The sequence below is a fragment of the Suricata suricatta genome, chromosome 8 (assembly GCF_006229205.1).
Source record: "Suricata suricatta isolate VVHF042 chromosome 8, meerkat_22Aug2017_6uvM2_HiC, whole genome shotgun sequence".
In the NCBI taxonomy this organism is placed as follows: domain Eukaryota; kingdom Metazoa; phylum Chordata; class Mammalia; order Carnivora; family Herpestidae; genus Suricata; species Suricata suricatta.
The window spans coordinates 9470680-9489222 of NC_043707.1; the positions used below are offsets into that span (position 1 = coordinate 9470680).

Sequence of the window (18543 nt, forward strand, 5' to 3'; positions counted from 1 at the left end):
CCCCCCCCCCCCCCCCCGCCCACTTCTAGAAATGTCTCGTATTAGCAGTTTCTCAGCCGTTGGCAAGTTGTCCTGTTTGGTGGAGACTGTACTTTCGTGTGTGCACACTTGCAGCTCGGAAGGACACTCCGGTCTGTCCGTTGCTTGCCAGTGACAGGCCTGCATCCCAGCTTCTAGAATTTGGTCATCTCGTCCCCTCTCTCATTCTCTATCTTTCTCAAGGGTGATGCTACAAGAATTTTTTATTTTATTTATTTATTTTTTTAATAGTTTATTGTAAAATTGGTTTCCATATAACACCCAGTGCTTCTCCCCACAAGTGTCCCCCACCTTGAATGTCCATCACCTGATGAATGGATCAAGAAGATGTGGTTTATCTATACAATGGAGTATTACATGGCAATGAGGAAGAATGAAATCTGGCCATTTGTAGCAACATGGATGGACCTTGAGAGAGTCATGCTAAGCAAAGTAAGTCAGGCAGAGGAGGATAGATACCATATGTTTGCACTCATAGGTCTAACAGGAGAGACCTCGCAGGGGACCATGGGGAGAGGAAGGGGGAAAGAGAGTGGGGGAGAGTGAGGGACACAGATCAAGGGAGGGAGAGAGTGATGGTACAAGAATTATTTAGATTGGTTTTTCAGTGGGCCTCAGGGATTGTGAATATAAATTAGTGTGTTCAGTCTGTCGCCTTTAATTTCAGGTTGCAGAGGGTTCCTGGGTCACTGTCCTCAGCAACGGGTGGGCTGTCGTCACTCCTGTGATAGGAGCAGCTTAGAGTTCATTTCTGTGGGATGTGTGTCGTCATTCAGGGCCCTGCTGCCTCTGGGACTCTAACTTGCGGCCTGATGGAGGCTCCAGGAGAGGGCTGAAGGTGGAGCTACATTCGGAGCAGATTTGGGACCCCCATTTCTGCTCAGCTTTCACCTCTTTGCCGTTATCCCTCAGGCTGTCAGATCCCCGAGGCCAGAGGGGGGCTGGCCTTCACTGCCATGTCCTCACACTCAATGGTACATCTGGGAGTTTCGCCTTCTGGAACACATGGGGGGAGGGGCAGGGAGGGTGCAATCTACTGAGTTGTTGGCTGTGTTTGGACTTGCGGGTCAAGAATATGGACCAGGCCCACCAGTGGGGGACTCCTCCAGTCTGTGTTCCCTTGCTTTTCTTGGCATTGGCGTTCATGGGTGCATCCCTGAAAGGAGAGTGGCACCTGCCGGCCTCCACCCTGCTCCGACTTCCTGTCCTGGCCTGGGAGCCGGTCTCTCGTTAGGATGGCCCTGCTTGTGACTCTGCATCGGTTGTTGGTGTTTCCCGAAGCTGCCTGGCTCCCGCCCTAAGCATGGTTGATAAATGTCCCGTCTCAGTGGCGCTGCGCGTACTCTGAGCCCCTCTACTATCCATCTGCCGTAGGCAGGCGGTCCTGCACCGGTGACCTGTCCTCTTGGAGAAAAAGGAATGTGGCCCCCGGAACGGATGGAAACGGAGGCTTCCAAGTCTTGCCAGCGCGTTGTCTGTCTTGCCCTGGAATGAGGAGAGTGACTGGGCAGTTCCCCAGACTCCTGGGCGTCTGTGACACTTCTTCCTTCTTGTCATTCGCTTCCTTGTCTTGTGTGAAAATGTTGGAGGGGCGGGGCACTCAGCTGGGACCTTTTTCCTCCCCCATAAACAGCACTGTCTCTGTGGAGAAGCCATTTGGCAAAGACGAAAACATCTTTAACCGGGGGAATAACTCTTGATGACGGTGAAAATATTCATGGGGTTTCTTTCCTTTCCTCAAGCTGCACCAAGCCTTTGGAGCGCTGATGGAGAAGTCGCAGCGCCTGAGCAGAAGCCGGGAGAAGTGGCCGAGGAACTGGCGAGCTCCTACGAGAGGAAGCTCATCGAGGTAAGGCCGCTGCCTCTGTGCCTCCCCCCCTCGGGGCTGCTTCTCGGACTTTCCAGAAACAGGCCCACCCTGTCGCACAGAGGTTACAGGACGATCAAACACTACCCGCCCCGCCCCCCTTCCCCACCAACAAAGCAAAGCACAAAATGGTAAAAACCTTGTACTTGGTCAAGAAAACTAAGAGTGGGCTCCTTGGAAAGATTTGCTTAGGAAGTTTTGGTGCCTGTGGCAAGGAAGCAGAGAAAACAGAAATCTGATGTTAAAAGTGAGCAAACAAATGTACCCTTGGATTTGGAGATGACCAACAGGAGGGAGTATGGCCGGCGACTTGGTGCTCGTCAGCGCACATGGAGGAGATGCCTGTTTCCTCGGAGAACAGTGATTACCCACGTCAAGGGAAGATGAGGCCTGCCTGCCTGGAGGGCGCCAGAAAGTGGGCAGAAAGGTGTTAAAAAATAGAGGAGGTACCCTAGGAGACGGCAGACCTGGATGCTGTACGGCGATTTTGCTCCTTGTACTTGCTTAAAGCACCGTCCATGTCTTTGTACACGTATCTCTGTATCTTGGTTCCAGCGTGCCTTATTCCAGTATAAACAAAAATCACAAAGGTAGCACAAAAAAGAAACTATAGTCCATGTGAACGTGGGACTTAGGATTTCAAGGATGGCTTAATGTTAGGAAATTGATCAAGTCCGCTTATTCACGACTAAAGGTGAGACCCAGATAGTGATCTTGATGGGCACTAAAAAGTCATTTGATGATGTTCATCTTCTCTAACAAAACTACTTCTTACTGAAGTAGAGTTGGTATATAACTTTAGTTTCAAGTGTACAACATGGTGATATGATGATTCTATCATAAAAGTATTCCTGATAAAGAAGAAAGGGGAGCACCTGAGTGGCTCAGTCGGTTAAGCGTCTGACTGTTGACTTGGCTCAGGTTATGATCTCACAGTTCGTGGCTTTGAGGAGCCTGACGCAGTGGAGCCTGCTTGGGATTCTTTCTCTTCCTCTCTCTCTCTCTGCCCCCTCCCCAATTTAGGCTTTCTCTTTCTCTTCAAAATAAATAAACTTAAACACAAATCTTTAAAAAAAAAAAGAACTAAAGGGATTTCTTTGATAGGATAAACTGTATTTTAAAATAAGAAACCATTAATTGTCACCGTACTCAGTGGTAAAGCTGGAAGGCGACGTGTTCGGTTAGGTAAGGAATATGTCAAATGAATAATGTAAGTGCGTATATACGTTGTAGATGTTGTGGTCACATGGTGGTAACACTGATCACAAGTTGTGCACATACACACCTCTAAGTATCCAACTTGACTTGCAGTACTTTCTGAATATTCTACAGAATGTTTTATTTTGGGAATCAGAAAAATACCCACCGTTACCCTGGAGACGTGCCTGACCTTGGGGTAGGTTTCAGAGGCAGAGCCTCTGAGGGGGAGCCCTAGGCTCCTGCCCTTGTGACGTGCCGTGCCAACCTCGTGGTCTGTTTCACACGGCTCCTCAGGAAATCTGAGGAAAGGAGGTGAGAAGCAGTTTGAATTCTAACTGAAGGCAGCTCAGAGGGGTCTCGCATGGTAGGCTGATGGGAGGGTTCCAAGCCAGGATGGAAGGGCCTGGGGGACACGTTCCCGTCTGGGCCTCTCGTCACCCCGGCGCCTATCCTTGGAGCCTCATTTAGTGGGGTCGTGGACCAGAGCTGGCCGGTGGCACGGCCAGGTGTTGGGCTGCCAGTGCATTTCCAGAAAGCCTGGGGGGAGAGGCGGCACGTGGGCCCCGTTCACTCAGAACGTGGTGGCCTGTGTGTGTGTCTCCCCAGGCCCTCGAGTCCTGGGACGGCAGAGACTGCCATCCGTGTGCACTCAGCTACTGTTTCCTGGCAGGCGGTAAGGCGAGTGTGTTTGAGCTCGCTTCAGACAGGCGTGTCTCTGGCCTGTTGCGTGAACGAAGAGCTGATGAGCTCAGAAGGGTGGCAGGGGTCTTCCCAGAGTGGAAGTGGGTTGGTAGCGTGTGTCCCTTCAGGAAAACGAGGGCCAAGGGTTGAGTTGTAAGGGCTCGGTCAGACCGGCGTGGATCGTAGAGACTGGTGCTCCCGTGTCCGCACTCCTTTGAGCATGCTCAGCCCTGGGCCTGAGGCAGCCATCGCCATGGAGGTTTGTCTGGCTGGAGAGCTGGCCTGCTCGTCGGTAACTCCGGCAGCGAAGGCCTCGAGAAGACAGCGGCTGGCCGCTCGGCCCGCTGAGCGAAGGCCTGTGGTTCGTTGGTTCGGTGGGAGGTTGGTTGGTTGATGTGGTGTTTCCTCAGTTCCTGCTTTCTGCATAGGGCATGGCAAGGACAAAGTGCTGCCCGGGGAGAGAGCTGGCAGGTTGTAGGAGCAGAAAGGAGAGCTCCAGGTCTGGAATTGAGCAGACAGGTGGGGAGGGGTGGCGCTGTGGCTGCAGAAGTCAGTGGGCCGGATGACAATGCGTTGGAGGCCATTGACCGTGATGAAGTCTCCCCATCTCACTTCCCGTACGTAAGTGATGTGCAGGGAAGGTGACGGCGGGAGTCATTCTTGTCAGCTGCCGCATCGGAGGAGGCGGTGGTCAGGGGCTAAGAATTGGTCTTGTCAGCCTTAACTTCCTGTCTTGTCCTCCATGACCTCCTGACCCCGGGACCAGTAATGGAGTTGGTGGCCGTAATGGAGTGGAGGAGCCGGGAGAGATGGGAGCTTGGAGCAGAGACGTTCCTCCAAAGGAATTCCATCCCCCAGACTGATTTTTGATTATTTTTCTGACGGCACAGTGAGGTCTGTCTGCCAGCGGTCTTTCATCTGTCAAAGACTTCTGCCGAACCCCTTAGGTTAACAGTCATTAAGTGCTTTCCAGCATTCTTTGTGATGCTTGTTCATCGTTTTACTCATGGTTGGTATTTACCACGGGGTTCTAAACAAGTCCGAGGGGAGTAATGAAAGCACGTGGGGGGAAGAGTTGATGTGCTTCCTTCCCTTTCAGAAGCAGAGGGAGAAGAGACCTTTCATTTTAAATAAGACTATTTGAGGAACGCCAACAGGTGAATTACTCTTTCCTGATTGATTACAGTGAAACGGGAGTTCCTGAACATTCTTTCCCTAGCTGTCTCTCAGCATTCACACCACCTCGTCCCACTGCTCACATGAGATGCACATCGGTGCTCAGTGACCTGCCTCCCACAGCCCTGGCAGCTCTGTCCCCAAAGTCAACACTGTGAGTCACCTGTTAGTGGCTGGAGAGCAGCAGGGACCAAAGACTAGACATGGAGAGAGGGTCTTGACACCCTGTGATGGTTAACTTTTGAAAGCAAGGAGGAAGGGAGAATGCTGGCAGGTGTAGGTTCATCTGGTTGGAGGGCGGGACACGAATATAAAAACATGAATTATTTAACAGCCCCGCGATGCTAGCAGCTGGCTGTCAGCTGCACACTTATTTCCGGCCAGTGCGCTAACACGGCGTCTGCGTGGATGAACCGCGGTGAGTCTCAGCAGATGTCATCGGAAGGACGCTGTTCCCCTGCAGCTTGGAGAAGTGGAGTGACGTGCCCAAGACGGGTCAGCCTGCTGGGCAGCAGGGCTGGATCTGGATCCCCCAAGCCGCCCAGCACCAGCTTGAAAACCTGTCACGGCTGCCATGTTCCGGAAGGCCACTTTCCCGGAAGAAACAAGAGGTGGACCTGACTGAAGAGAAGGGATGGTCACTGGTCACGTTGGAGAGAATGGGTGCATTGAGGAAAAGGCGCCATAAATAACAGGGATGACCCAGCACCAGCAGTTCGCAGCCGTGTGGGCGCCATGGGGCAGGGGTGGCACCCTACATCCTTAGTCACAGCAGAGGGGTGTGATCGCCTCTGTGCAGGAATCAGCTCCTTCTGCAGGAGGTGTAATAGAGCGCTGGGGTGGGAGCTCCTCCGGGGAACTGTAGATGTTATCTTTTTAATTGCCTATTCGTTGCCCCACATGGTTCCAGCATACAGTAGGAGCTCCATAAATATTGAACAGAGTGACAGTTTGTTGAGTGGATTCAACTGTGCAGCACAGTGTTTATAAAAAGCGGTAGACTGGGGCCCCTGGGTGGCTCAGTCGGTTAAGCATCCGACTTCGTTTCAGGTCATGATCTCCCAGTTTGTGAGTTCCAGACCCTCATCGGGTTCTGAGCTGACAGCTCCGAGCCTGGAGCCTATTTCAGATTCTGTGTCTCTCTCTCTCTCTCTCTGCCCATCCCACACTCGTGCTCGGTCTCTGTCTATCTCAAAAAACAAAAAAAGTGTCAGATGTGACTTCCGAAGCCCCGGGTTGTGAGTACATTGTTCGAGGCACTGCTGCAGCTCAGGAGGGTAACGTAATGAGCGGAAACATGCGTTCTTGAAAGGAGGCAGACTTGTTCCTGGCACCCAACTTCGGGAGGAATCTTAGCCTGGAGAGGACATTGAGGGACAGACAGACAGTTCCGACTCGTATAGCACATGCTTATTGAGGTCCTTCTGGGTGTCCAGCCCCTGCCTGCCTTCCTCCTCCTCTCGTGGATTTCCCATCCCCAGGAGCAGGAGAGGCAATTCATAGAAGGTGTGGGTTGAGGCAGAGATGGTTCTTGAATGGCATTTACTTCTCTGGATTGCATTTTCCATCATTGTTGGTGGCGTCATTGATGTTTCCTTGGTGGGTAGCCCTCGCACTCATTACCCCCAGGCTGGTCCTAGGTCACAAGGAGGAGGAAGACACCGTGCCTGTCCTTAGGGGGCTCCCTGCCCAGTGGGCGGTGCACGTGCATCTGCTGGGTCATCAGGGAGCAGGGCTGAAGCCACATGTAGAGTCCACCTCATGGGTCCTGGATCTTCACCAACAGCGCTGCAGAGCTCAGGCACCTTACGCAAGCTTCTAGAATGAACCCTTTTTTTTCTTTGAAACTGTTAGTAATGAAGCTTGGAATAGCTTTTGTAAATTTTGTGTCCATCTTGGAGATCTAGACATCAGGAGAAACTGATTTGTCCTCCCCAAGGATCTTGAGAATAAAAGATAGTGGATGTGTCCAATGAAGATCTGTTCTAATATTCTGATTTACTTCTTTTGAGGACAATTCCTTCAGTTTAGAGTCCGCTGAGAGATTTTCTCCATTCTCTTCCAGCAGTGTCTGTCAAGAAAAATATAAAATGTCTGTGGCATTTGGACTTTTTTTCCTGCAGTTCTTTAGCCCCGTGGTCTGTAGACCACACCTGTCACCCATCAGAGCCCATTTCTCCCACTTTTCTGTTGAGAGTGATTATTTCTTGGTTGATGAGACTCTGTTTTCTGTTGCTCACCTCCAAAGTACCCCAGCTCATGAGAAGCTTTCTATACAGACAGAGTGGACCCTTGAACAGCCTGGGTCTGAACTGTGTGGGTCCACTTATGGGGATGGTTGTCAATAAATACAGTATAGTTTAGTTTTCTCTGAACAATTTTTTTTTTCCTCCCGCTAGAAGACAGGCTGTAACCTACACCGTATGTGTTAATTGAAGTCGTTACTGGCGAGGCTCTGGCCTCAGTTTCAGGGGAGCCAGACGTTCTTTGCGGATTGTGGGCTGTGCGGGGGTCACACCTCTAACCTCCCCGTTGTTCAAGGGTCACCTGTGTGTATTAGCAGGCGATGACATGTCCGTGGTTTCCCCTTACGCACTCTGCTTGCCAGGGCTCCTTTAGAGCTGCCCTCTCTGGACCCCGGCTTTGCTGTGCGGCCCCACGGCCCCGCGTTTCGGGCCCCCATTCGCCTCTGCGTCAGTACTGCCAGCCCATCCCCCCTGCAAACAGATCTTCGCTTCCTCCCCCATGTCAGGACTCAGCTAGCTGGTGACTGATTTCTCAAATTATAGGATACTTATCATTTACTGTATGAGTGTAGTTGGGCCCCTGAATTTTTGCTCATGGGTGAAATGAATGGTATATTAGCAACATTTATTTTCATTATAATGGCAGGTTACTATTAATGGAAAAGTAAGCTCAAGCGGGTAGAAACAACAAACATTCATAACCACATGCCGGAGATAACTGTGCATGTGATGATTGTCGCACTAAATGTAAAAGTACCTGAGGCGGCCCAGACCTTGGGAGCAGTTCAGCCGCCAGCACTTGGTTCATGAATCGGCACCAGTGGCATGTGGCCCTCCTGATGGATCTGAGCATCATTTGCACACAAGAGAAGGACGGGCTTTGCAGTAGGGCGCTGGGTTCCACGTAAACCCTCAGGGTGAAGAATCCTAAGCTGAGATTTCATGAGACCAATGCTCCACATGAAAAGTTGCATGTCCGTTTGTTTTTATTATTTGAGTCACAAGGGTGCTGAGTAATTGAGACCAGGCTCTCCACCCTTGGTGGGGCATGGAAATGTTTTCTCAGGAAGTAAGACTGTTGAAGTGGTTGTTACCTGTGAGTGAAACCTGGTAAGGAGTTCTTTTTTCTGGAGGGGTAGGTGTAATTCTCACTAAAATGTGAATGACTAAGAAGACAAAACCTCCAAGGACTTCTTAGAGTCTGTTCCTTACGGAGACGTTGGAATGAAAACAGGACTAGTCTGACGGGCCTCTGTCTCATCACCTGGCTGCAGCAGTTACATGCTCTTCTTCCCCCCACTCTTGATTCATCTGTATCCCAGTCCACTGCACAGAGGTTTTAAAACACACACATACACACACAGTACTTTAAAGGAGGCCCGTGCCAGTCCTGGTGAATCTCAGATGGGAATATCGGAGAGAGAAATGTCTGTGAAAAGAGCACCTTTCAGAGGGGCCCCTTGTTTACAGGTCCCCCTCGTCGGGGCAGAAGGAGCCTGAGAAAGGAACTTTACTTAGCCTCTAGTTCATGCCAGGTGGCCCGACCCAGGTCCTGTCTTCCTGTCATTTCTGCCCTTTGCTTCCGTCACACATCGATCCCAGCTGATACTGACCATAGCTGTCATCACCAGCACGGCCACACTGGCCCTGCCCTGGGAATCGGGTTCACCAAGGAGGAGCGAGCAGGGCTTACCAGTGTTCCCCAGGGCCCTGGGCGTCCAGGCCTCCAGCGTGGTTACGAATGAACTCAGTCCCTCCTGATGGCCCCGGAAGGGACAGGCTGTCTCCCACAGGAGGCTCCACCAGCAGGTTTTCAAAGCATGTTTGTACTGTGGGTTCTGCAAATGTCTGTAGGAATAGACAGAACAGCACGTGACTTTCCATGTGCCTGTCAGTGAACCTGAGCCGTTGTGAACTCACTCGGTCAATCTTGCTTCATTTGCACATCTTTCTACTTCCCCATCTTCTCATCATATTGGAAGCAAATCCAAAGTAGGGCCTTGATTTCATCCCAAAGAATTTTGGGGACATGTCTCTAGTAAAACATAGGGGTTCCCCTTTTTAAAAAAGAGAAATGGCCTACAAATCTCACTATCATACCTGCAAGTCAGCAGTAATTCCTTAATATCATCAAGTAGCTGGCAAGTGGTCACATTTCCAGTCCGGACACGTGTTTGACTTGGTGCACGGACCCCTGAGTTCTCTCTCCATCGACAGGTTTCCCATCTGTGTCTCCCCAGCCCCTTCCCTTCTTGACTTGTAATTTACTGAAGCAATTGGAGAATTTCTCCCACCAGTGTTTTTGAGGGTTTATAATATACTTTGATTTTTTCAAATTATAGGATGCTTATCGTTTATTGTATGAATGTAGTTATTCTCTGAATTTTAGCTCACGGGTGAAATAAACGGCACACTAGCAACATTTATTCTCATGACGGTGGCAGGTTACTATTAATGGGAAGCAATCTCCAGCATAAAGCTGGTGAAAACACTCTGTGGTCTTTTGGTGGCATTTACGTAAAGAAAAGCAGCCAGTAATCTGTGATAATGATGGTGACAGCATTAGCGTAAATTGAGGGCTTACTGTATGTTTAGGCTGTGTGCTGATGGCGGTATATGGGATCGTCTGATGTTTGGTGAGGACACAGAGGCTTGGAGTGGGGAGCCCTGTCCGCGGTCACAGGGCTTGTGTGTGGAGAGCCAGCATGTGACCCTGGCCGTGTGACTGCCACGCCAGCGCTTTTGCTGTTAGGCCTCCTGATGCCCAGCTAGAAGCAGGGGTCAGGCCTTCCTGGCTGGCTGGCCCTGGGCAGTGACAGGCATGCAGGGGGGAGTTAGGGCGGGGATGAGGAGGGCTCGTAGAAATGGACTCTATCTGATGCGCTCCGCACACCAACCGAGTGCTTGCTCACATGGCCGGCCGCCTCAGGTGCCTCGTGCGCAGCAGCTGTCTGCGGGCCGCTCCTGTGTGCGCAGGCTCCCACCCGGTGCGGCCTGGGACAAGCCCCACTCTTCTCCGCGCCCCTCTCACCCGGCAGGTCATCTGTCTGCCCTCTGGTTCCCTGGCCCTTTGGTGCCGTGTGCTCTAGGCAGGGTGTGTCCGGGCCAGGGGCCCCCTGTGCCCTGTGGGGCACATGCACACCCCAGGCCGGTCAGCGTCTGCCCTTGTGCATCTTGCGCGCGCTCTCGGACACCTTCAGACCCCGGGTTTCCCGTGTCCTGGCGGAGTGGCCGCCCCCTGGTGAAGGGGCCAGGCCCTGCTGTTGGCTCCGCGTCTCGGTTTGGCTGGCTTCCAATTCTATTCAAGTCTCATTCCTGGTTGTGTTTCTGGTCTGGGAGCCTGGAGTACTTGACAATGAACGATGAAGCTTCCTTAGACACCAGGGAAAATGACCCCCTACTCCTTTAGGGGCAGTAGGTAAAAATAGTTGTAATTAGGGTGGCTGGTTTTGAGCTTTTCAGACCCATACTCTTGGGCCTGTTTTATATTTGCTTTCCTCCTTCAAGTGGAAGTGGCTTCTTCTTGAAGCTACTTCTGCGTCCTCAGAAGGAATCGCCTGGTCTTTCCAGAAGAGGGTGCCGGAGGCGCTGTCCTTTTGGGGTCGGGCTCAGTGTTGACAGTGGGCCAGGCGAAGGCCACTGGGCATCCTACCAGTGGCATCTCGGAGCTGTCCCTGGCAGAGTGGAGCTATGGCAGGTGAGGGTGTAGGCCAGAGGCTGAGACCAGAGGAAGGAAGGGTTGACTTTATTGCTCAAAGATAGAAAGATCGGCTCCAGGCCCAGTTGGTCCTGGCTGTTTTCCTGCATAAAACTGAAAATGGCTTCACCTATGTGATGGATTTCATGTAACACGTTTCTAGTATGTTAACTCTGTAACACCCTGTATGCTACAGCTGGTGCCTCCTCGTTGAGACACAGGTCTCCCTCCCTCCCGGCTTGTTTCAGTTCCTTGTTCAGTGTGTGTTCTCTCCAGACCTGCCCACAGGCTGCTCTTCGCCTGAATCCCTGTTCTTTCTCCATGTTCCCTCCTGCTTTTCCCTGACTGCTGCCTTTAATCCTTTGGATCTCCTCCCACGAGCTTTCCCCGTCACCGGGCTGCCCTGCTGAAGGCCAGGTTCAGTTCCCCAGGAGTCTCGTTGTAGCCCTGTCTTCTTTCTCGTCGTGCCCGTGCTGTGTTAGGTGCTGGCCTGCCCGGGTCCCTTTGTCTCCCCCCTCCCCTCGTTCTCTCACGTGCCTTGTTCACGGTTCCGGTCCTGGCGCCTGCCGTGACCCCTGCCACCTGGCTGGAGCGTATCTCAGAGGAGGGTTTTGGTTGCAGGTGGTGGGGACTATGCTATGTGTTGATCAGGCCTGGCCCGTGTCATTGCTGTCCTCCTGGGCAAAGAGGTGTGGGCAGGGACCCTGTGACTGCTGCTGGCTGTTGGGCTGTTTGTAGAAGTGATGAGTGTCCCCCAAAGCTGAACCTGGTGTGAATTATCTTCGCACTTCTCCTTCGGTGCTGATGCTGGAAGCTGTGTGTCCTGCGGGGCGGAGCTACAAGACGCACTGGCCTGGGTCCCCGAGTCACTGCTGGGAGGGCGTGGCGTGCACGTCCTGCTGGGCCCCCACAGGCTGGTGCAGAGCAGGAGCAGATGGAGATCCGCTCTGTCTCCCAGCTGTCAGGGTTTGCTTGTTTCTGTGTCCCAGCACCACCTACCCCGACTGTCCCCAGGAAGAGGATTCCTTGATCCGAGGGAGAGTCTGGCTTTAGGTGTGGCCAAATCAGGAGATGTAAGCTGTGTTCCCAGGTGCCCGGTGCCTGCCTCTACCGTTTCTGAGTTGCTGTCATCTTTGTGGGTGTCCCCCTCTTCTCGGTCTGGTCGTCCACGGCTGGCTTAACCCCTGGACAGATGTTCCTTTGTGAGGCTCCCATCCAGAGCCAGAAGCAAGGGTCTGTTCCCACTTCCAGCAAGAGCCCTGCGCTGACTGTGATGGAGCCAGCTTCGGTCCTGCACTGCCTTTTAAGCCGGCTACAGGAGCTCGCTCCCGGGACAGGCTGAGGGAGGGCCCTGTTCACACATGCAGACTGAAGGCTGGGGCGAGGGGGCCCCAAAGGAAAACTGAGACCACTGCTAGACAGGAAATGGGTGCCAGACACGTGGATGCCAGCTGCCACGTCAGTGCTCAGTGAAGGTTTGCATGGGTATATGCAAGAAGAATGCGTGCCAGACCAGGCTATACGTAGATGAATCAACCCTCGTCCTTGCCTTAGGGGCTCATGGCATACGGGGGGAGTAAAACAGAAATTTATAGCAGCAAAGGGTCCAGTGAACCAACAGAAGCACCTCAGAGAAGAGGGGGTCGCCGTGAGATCTGGTGGTGGAGGGGACGTGGTTTGGCACGCCCCGGGGAAGGTACTCCAGCACGCTTTATTTCTAAACTGGGTTTGTGGGCAGAGTAGGAATTTGCCAGAGAGACCACGGGAAGGACAGTCCAGGTTGCAGGAGCAGCGTGTACAGGGGTCTGGCCAGATGGTCAGGAGGACACCAGCTGACCAATGACGGAGGCGGAAGCAGGCGTTCAGTCTGTTAGCATCATTCTCTGTGGGCTCCAAGTCTTTCCTCAGCCTTGTGCTCTCTGTTGCCCCTCACACAGGCATTGGTGGCTGGTCACACGTCCCTCCTGCTTACCGCTCTCAGCCTGTGACAGCAAGCCCCTCGCAAAGCCTGATCTGCCATTTCTGACTGTGCAGGAAGATGTCTTATGAGCTGAGGCAGTGGTTCCTGGAGACTTGGGTTTCCTAATGGCGCTCTGCAGTTGGATCCTGAGGGACGACCCCCGAGGACTAATAGCCGGAACAGGTTGTGGCCATCCAGCTCGGGTGTGATTAATAAACATTGGGGGTGAAGTATTGCCCGAGGGGGGGGCCCCTGTCATTCCGGAGGTGGGACCCGGCTTCTAACAGCTTGATGTTGCTGTTTGCTTTATTTAAGATGAAGTAAAAACCCTCTGTCCCCTTCCCATTCTCTGTTCTCTTCCGTGGAGGGGCTGACGCAGACCATGGCTCTGGGCATAGGTTTGCAAACGCCAGAGGTTCGAGGGTCTCAGCTTGTATGTAAGAATTGCTGCTCACGTACATCCCAACCCTTTCCCATGCGGCGTGAGTAGAAACTTTCCCCCAAAGGGCTCATGCGCCTGGACATGGAGTAAATGAGCGAACAGTTAGGTACAGACTAGTACAGTTGATAGCACTTAAGAAGCACCTGCTGTGTGTCAGCGACTGGGGTGAGACACCACACGCACTCTCTCAGTCAGCAGAGCCGGTCAGGAGGCTGAGAGGACCGTCCCGAGGCAGCCCGCTGGGACCGGGCACAGCTGACATTGGAACTCTGTTCCAGTGCTGCGATCCTGCCACCGTGCTGTTCAGGCACTGCCTTTGCGTACGGGGCATCCCTGGGATCTGACGGCCGTCCCTGGAGGTTAGGCTCACTGTTTGTTTCCTGACCCGTGTTAGGACTGTCTTCTAGTGGAATACGTTCCCCAAACCGGAAAGAGCCGCGAGATGGGACGGGGAGTGGCTCTGAGGCTTGTTGCCCCCTCCCTGCTCGGTACAGTGCAAATTTATGACATGAATTATGTCGCTCAGCTTCTAACTTGTTTTGATCCAGTCGCTCCGGTGAAAGAATGAGCTGAACATTTTTATTTAATCCACTTTGGGGGCATAGTTGAGTGGGTTAAAAAAATAAAAACACAAAGAATCCTTTTTATCCATTAATTTTGAGCCTTTCTGTTCCTGTAGGCTAGTGTCTTTCTTCATGATTGAGGCCCTTGTCAGGCTGGCTAGCTTACACATGCTCAGTGGTTATGCCGTGCTGGGCGTTTTTCTGAGCCCTTTATCTCATTTGACGCTCACAGTCCCTCGCGGTGGTGATATTGCTGTGCCCCACATTTTATGGGGAGGAAACTGAGGCGTGGTGACACTGTCCCCCTTCAGGTCACAGACATACTTGGTGGCTGAGTTGGGAGTTAAATTCCAGTTCCAGCCGGAAAGAATGATTCTTGAATCTGAGCTATAGGGGTGGCGGGAGTGGTCTGTCCCCAGGTTGGCCGGAGTGCGAGGGTTCTGACGTTGTTACTTGGCCTCCATGAGGACCCCCGCACCCCCCACCCCCCGGCCAAGGCCTGGGAGGAGTCCACTGCGAGGTGTGGTGTTGAACAAGCAGTGGTGTGCGTCTCTCCCTGCTCTTCCTCTTCTCCGCGGGTGGCGCGAGGGACTGTCCCGTCTCATTACTTGCTGGGGGACAGGCTGTGTCCCCCTGCGTGGAACAGCCTGAGCCCCACCCGACATGCGGCAGCTGCAAGTGTGGTTGTCCCCCAGGCCCTTCTGTCTGCAGACGGGCTGAGAATGGCCCCAGGGAGCCCCTCGCAGGGGCTGTGGGTGCACCCCTCGCCCGAGACCCGGGAAAACCCCCGTGCTCACCTCGCTGCAGTCGGCCCCGGAATCTGGATGGCTCTGGGCTCACTCAGCCTCTACTGCACCGCTCCCCATGGGTGGTGTCCCCAGGCCGGCCCCTGCCTCCCTTCTGGCTGGCTATCATGCGGCTCAGGACTGCTTGTCCCGCCTGGAACTGCTCTGCGTCTCTCCGGGTCTTTGGATCCAGGCCCAGGACAGGCGGAGCCCCAGGGAGAAGCTGGCTCTCTGTCCCCACCTCCTCGTTCTCCACCTCTCGGGCACTGGACCAGTCAGTGTTCCCTTAGGACATGCACGCCACAGGGCACTGAGGTCGGCCTCCTGCTCATCCCCCTGCTCCATCTGCTGCTGGAGCTTTCCACGAGCCTGCTGTGGGAGCGCTGACCGCTGGTGACCTGGGATGAGCAGCCCGGCCCGGCCGCTCCTCCGCTTCCCACCAAACCAAGCCCATTCGCTCGCGAAGCCGCCCAGTGCGTTTCCAGTCCCGCTTTTCCAAGGGCATGTCTGCCTCACAGCTTCTGGCTGATTCCTTTCCCCACCGGCACCCGCTTTCTCCGCAGCTTCCGATGACGAAGGTAAATGTTACCCGTCTTCCTCGGCATGAGTCACAGGCTCCGTTTCCAGTGCCGCACACTGCGCCTCCTGGGCCCACTGTCAGCCGCTTGCGCACAGTGACAGGAGCTTCCCAAAACTTTTCTCTCCCTTTCATGGAACTTTCCGTCTGCTCCGGCTCCCTTACGTGCCGGGGCCACGCACGCAGCTCCGCGGCCTACTTGGGGCAAACGGAGGCTGGAGCAGAAGAGATGGGGAGCGGGTTCTGCTGAATTGTTGTGTCGCCTCCATGTTCTCCAGGCGGCTTAAGAAAAGATGGATGATGTTGGCACTGTAAAGATAGAAGAGGGAGACCCGCCTTCTAAAAACTTAAACCATTTATTCTACAAAGAACAACTTCAGTGTACCAGCCCTGTTATTTGCAGGCGCCTGAGATTCATGCTTCTTGAATACGAGTCCTTGAAACTTCCTCCTCCTCCTCTAAGTGTCTCGTCTGTTTTGGTGGGAAGATCCAATTCTGACCGTGTAATACATAGAAATTATTTTCCCTGGGGGAAGAGAGCTGGGTTTAAATGCTAAAGCATTACCCTTTTGTTTTCTTGAAAGATCTTTTCTGCTTTTGGCGGAAGAAGCTTTTAAAATTAATGGAAAATTCCTCTATCCCTTTGCCGTCGCTCAGGAGGAGAGCGAGAGCCTGGTTTCTGTAAATCACATAACCGTGGCCTTCCCGGGGTTTGAGGCCGGAATTGCTTCGGCAGCAGATACGGTGAAGCGAGGTGGTGGTCAATTTGGATGAAAAGTGATAAAATTGAGTGGATTAAATTGGCTGTCAGCCGTTTAAATGCCGTTTTGCATCTGAAACTTTGTGCCGGTGGCTTTTATGTATGTAGGGAAAGGAATGTAAATTTCCCACCATTTTTTTTTTTTTGACGCATCAGAATTATGACTTTGTGTGCGAGTGTGTATGTGTGTGCAGCACCTGACGGGTGCAAGATGATGGGCCTGTAAAGGGCCACCCAGTGAGTCTGGGGCCTTGCAGGCCACGTCATCTGTGCAGCCGGGTCTCAGCCCTGCCGTGAGGCACCAGAGTGGCCCTCGACAGTAGGTCAACATGGGTGTGGCTGGACCTCTGAAAGTTTGTCTACCAAATCAACTGGCCATGTGCCGGTCCCTGATCCAGAGGGTTCTCCGCCTGCATGACGGTGGCCGTGGTGGTGATGGGGAGCATCACATGTTAGAGCTGGCTCCTGTGTTGAGTGCCTGTCACGGACTAGGCAGTAGGCAGTGTCCTGCATACTTGAAGGAAGGGTAGCAGTGATCATTGCCACTTTACAGAAGAATAAAGTGAGGCTCAGCTATGTTGTCATAAAACTTTATGAAAACCTGAGAAATCTAAAGTTCAAAGGAGACCTACTTTCACATGTGTTTTGCACAGATAGAGTCTTCTGTTGGTATCAATTAGCTGCCTGCATTCCGGAACCTTTGGGTTAGGTGTGGTATCTTTTGCAAAGCACGGTGGGCTGTCTTTAAGACCACTTTTTAGGGTGAATACATTTTGAAAGAAATCTCACCATTAAAAAAAACATTTCTAGTTGGAGAGGATCCATTTTGGGTTCTTGAGGAGAAGAGCTGTTGAAAAGGAAAGGTAATTGGACTAGTCACATTGTCATGACACTAGGAGAAAAGTACCTGTCCTTGAAAAAAACACAGATGAATAAAACTTCAGGAAAGGAAGCCTACTTGGGGTTCATCCCAGAGATAATCAGTTGGGGGCTTGTTGAGACAACATTTCATTTCCATGCACAGATAGGGTTATCTGTGTCTTGTATAGATCTATAAATAGAGGTAGTATCTGTCATATACTTATTTTTGACTGGAATGTATTGAATTTTTCAAACTTGGAATCCTACTCTCTGCAGACGTGCTAACTTTTGTCATTGAAATCAGATTCACACTCGGGAGGCATTGTCAGTAGCTAGTGGCTTAATAACACCACTACTGAGTGCATAATGTGACCTCCCCATGGGCCATCAGAATGCCCTCTAACTCCGTAGGCTTTGAAAGGTGAGGGACCTGTCCTTGGTCAGCAGCCCCTGGGTCTCCCCTTTAGGTGTGTGGGAAGGAATATAAGGTCAAACTCTGTGCCGTCCAAAAGTCTTCAAGAGCTCATTTTTGAGAAATGGTATTCACGAACACCTGCCCAAAGGTCCTGTGGTCTGTCCATGTGAGACCCTTTTGTCCTTGAATGGAGCTAGGTCATGGGCAGGAGCAAATGCGGTCTGAGTTGCTTTACTGCTTAGAGAATTATTTCGGTTCACCATGAAGCACTTGGCCTGTTTGTTCTTTTTGAGTTGGGAGTAGTTTGGCCCTTGCTAAAATCTAGAATTTAGCCCTACCCTGAAGCACATGGCCATGTGCACCAGGAAAGACACATACAGCCACGCCCATTGTATTGCCTACGAGGTGGGACATTCAGGATGGCTCAGACCTCCATCAGCAAGAGACTAGATGTAAGAAGTGAAATGTAGCATAGAAGTCAGTGCAGCAGTGAAAACGGATGTTTCTCAGCTGTGTGCATCATGAGGGTGGGTTTTGTGAAGAATATGTGATGTGAAGAAGCAAGTGGTAGTAGAAACCTGTTTCTATTAAAGATTAGAAAAGTGTTGAATGGGTTAGGAGTCCACACATGTGGTGAACCATATATCCCCAAGGGGATGACAGATTTAAAAGTCAGGGTAGTGATTGGGGCGCCTGGGTGCGTCAGTCGGTTAAGCGTCTGACTTCTGCTCAGGTCATGATCTCACGGTTTGTGGGTTCAAGCCAAACATCGGGCTCTGTGCTGACAGCTTGGAGCCTGGAACCTGCTTTGGATTCTGTGTCTCCGTCTCTCTTTGGCCCTCCCCTGCTTGCGCGCTCACTCGCACTCTTGCTCTCTCAAGAATAAATGAACATTAAAAAATTTTTTTTTAAATAAACAGAAATCAGGGTAGTGATAATAGGGGAGAGAGTTTCAAGAGTGCAAGAAGGATCTGTATCTTAAGTGATACAGGCAGCAAGTGGGTACACAAGTGTTTGCTTTATCACAGTTATGTATTGCCTAGACGTCAGTGTTCTTGTATGCTTGAAGTAGTTCAAAATTTAAAGATTAGGTTCTCCTGGAGCATCGGGCCCATGTCCCCACACGGTAGCAGTTGACGAGCTGACTTAGAGGTTCCTGCTTGAGGTGCTACCCAGACTTCCCAGCTTGTCACAGCCCCTAACCGTCTCCCGTCCTCTACGGTGCCCCTGGCCCAGCGCACCTCCCCCATTTTCATTGGCACCTGAATTTTGAT

The 18543-nt window shown here is 52.2% G+C and overlaps 1 protein-coding gene across 1 annotated transcript in view; it reads left to right on the forward strand.

Moving 5' to 3' along the window:
- LOC115300137 (sorting nexin-29-like) overlaps positions 1-18543 on the forward strand; it is a 283725-nt gene that overhangs the window by 47405 nt on the left and 217777 nt on the right. Inside the window, exon 2 of the mRNA XM_029949758.1 lies at positions 1782-1888. The gene's annotated coding sequence lies outside the window, so the exon portion shown is untranslated. The remainder of the gene's footprint in view (positions 1-1781; positions 1889-18543) is intronic.